Source organism: Phascolarctos cinereus, unplaced genomic scaffold (genome assembly GCF_003287225.1).
Source record: "Phascolarctos cinereus isolate Bilbo 61053 unplaced genomic scaffold, phaCin_HiC Scaffold_630;HRSCAF=1262, whole genome shotgun sequence".
NCBI lineage: Eukaryota > Metazoa > Chordata > Mammalia > Diprotodontia > Phascolarctidae > Phascolarctos > Phascolarctos cinereus.
This window is the reverse complement of record NW_027555992.1, coordinates 9,747-12,229: the sequence shown is the minus strand read 5'-3', so window position 1 is coordinate 12,229 and position 2,483 is coordinate 9,747. Positions and strand designations below refer to the sequence as shown.

At 50.5% G+C, this 2,483-nt stretch overlaps 1 pseudogene; it reads right to left on the bottom strand.

The window, feature by feature from the left end:
- Window positions 1-1,152: 1,152 nt before the first annotated feature.
- On the bottom strand, window positions 1,153-2,262 carry LOC110204576 (stAR-related lipid transfer protein 3 pseudogene; annotated as a pseudogene).
- Window positions 2,263-2,483: the final 221 nt, after the last annotated feature.

Genomic DNA, 2,483 nt, shown 5'->3' with positions numbered 1-2,483 from the left:
TGTGGCCTCACAGCCAAGAAGACCTGGGTTCTAGTTCTGCCCCTGACACATACAGGGCTGTGTGACAATGGGCAAGTCTTCATCTCTCAGTTTTCCAGGTAACTTTCTGAGACTGTAAATTGCCAAAAAAGTGTTCATCTGCATTGATAGAGAGAGTTTCCTTGTCTGGAAGTTTCCTATACCAATGAAATCATAAGTTCACTCCCTAACATAGCGAAATAGTTCTTCACATTTAACAAAATATTTCCCTCACAGCAACTTTGGTGGGGAGATACATAAGGATCTCTGTTATACAAATGCATGAACAGACACAGGGAGGTTGTGACTTGTCCATAGCTGCATGGCTGGTAAGTGTCAGTGGAGACTGAGCCCCCCCTTCTATGGAGTCTGATAAAAGTACTCTTGAGTTTCTGAGAGATTCATTTCAGTCACCGTGGTTAAGAAGGAAATGGAATGATAGGAGAGGAGGCATAGGATATAGACATGTTTTTGTTTGTTTGTTTTTTATTCCAATCAGGTTTTTAATGGGCTGGGGCAAAGGCCCCCAAGGAAGCACTAGTAGGGGGAGGGAAAGGGAGGCAGGGTGTAGCACCCAGGTAAGCAAGGTCATATCCCTCCTTCCACCAGTTTTTGTGGAAAAAAAGAGTCCCAGACTCTTTAAATAATCACTATAAAAAAAACTGATGGGAAATCTGGGGGACCAATGATTCCCTTTCCCACCCACTGGTTACAGGGAACGCCTGTTCTTGTAACACAGGCCTGGGCACACTGGGGACACCTCTGCCTGTCACTCCAACCCCAGACACCTATCACACCCTGACACTGCTAAGGAGTCACATGGTGGTTGCCCTCCCCTAAATTATGTCCTGCCCCGCTGTGGTAGGACACGTAAATACCAGCAAGACAGACACACCCCTAACCAGCAGAATGAGCCCGAGTCTATCCACCCTCTGCCCCATAACACTCTTGAGAGCTGGTCTTTGAGGCACAGGGGCTCCCAAGGAACAGTCCGGCTCTGGGGCGGGAGAAGGGAGGAGCCCTAAAGCCCCCAAGTCCCTTGCCCAGGGCAGGCTTGTAGTCCAGGCTGAAGAGGATGATGTCTCTAGGAGTGACGGATGGCCCTGTTGCCTTGTTGATAGTGATGGTTGGAGGTTGCTATGATTGAGCATGTAACTCCACGACCCGCTGGCGGAGGTGGAAGGCAAATTCAAACATGGTGGCGGCCAGGCTCTGGTGAATAAGGTACCGGCCCTTGAGATCTGTGTTGAGGACCCAGACAAAGGTGCAGACTCGAGTATTGTTAGGTGACTTGAGAACAATGAAGCCACCAGGTCCATTCTCACCCCTGACATATTTGTGCAATGGGGGCTTGGCAAAGTGGGTGGTAGCGATTCCTGAGGAGAGGTATCTGTCCCTCCGCCTCTCGATTCGCCCGGACATTCACAAAGTCCCTGGGGGAAACCACACCTCCTGCAGCCCCTGAAGATACATCATGGGTGATGAGAGTGTTGTCTTCTGCTCCATGAAGGATCTGGCGAGCGTTCATGGTCTTGTTCCACAGGACCATTTTCTCAGGCTGCAGGATGACTTCCTGGTACACCAGCTCTGCTGGACACTGTAGGAATGCCTTGAGGATGAATGTCTTGCCGTGGAAAGGAATTTCAATGGTGTATACTGTGACCCCATACTCATTATTCTTTTCAAACTTCCAATTCTCCTCTTGAGCCAGGATCTGGTCCACCACCTCCATGGCTTCCTTCCCCTGCTGGATATACTCCCGATCCTGGCTGGAGAAGCCTTTTCTCCCAGCTCCTTCATCATCAGATTCATTGTCAGATCCTGCAAGTGACTCTGGAGGAGAATAGAACTGGCCTTCACACAAGGTCCCAGGGAAAAGCAGGGCCCCCCCACCCAGCAGCAGCCCTGAAAACCGAAAGAAGGCTAGAAGAAAAATATCAAAGAAGGAGGTTTTGAAGTTGTAGTTGATGATCTCTTCCTCTAGATTCTTCTTGATGCCCGTCTTTGTATTCAGCTCGATGATCCAGAGCAGAGATGAAGAGCAGGTCGAAGGTGACGAAGAAGCAGAAGGTCCAGCGGACATCTGAAATGGTCCTGCGCTTCTCTGGGAGGGGCGGGAAGAAGGGTGACTGGAAGCTCTGGCTTCTGGGCAGAGAGGTGCTCAAGGAAGCCATAGCTGGAAGACTTTGCTCCAAGTCCCTTGACGAGTTGACCGGCAGCTTGATCATCCTGGTGGGACTTCCCCCGCCCCCCCACCGGAGGGGAGGAAGAGCTTTCAGCAATGTATCTTGGTTCTGTTCTCTTCCTTAGAGCCCACTGGCTCCATGATGCCTGTGGCTCCGGCCCTTCCTCCTCCTCCAATTCCCAGTTGTCCGGTCCTGGCAGTGGACCAGACCAGAAGTCCAGGATATAGACATGTTAAAGAAGTTTGGTAGTAAAGGAAGGAGAATGTAGAGACTGTTAGC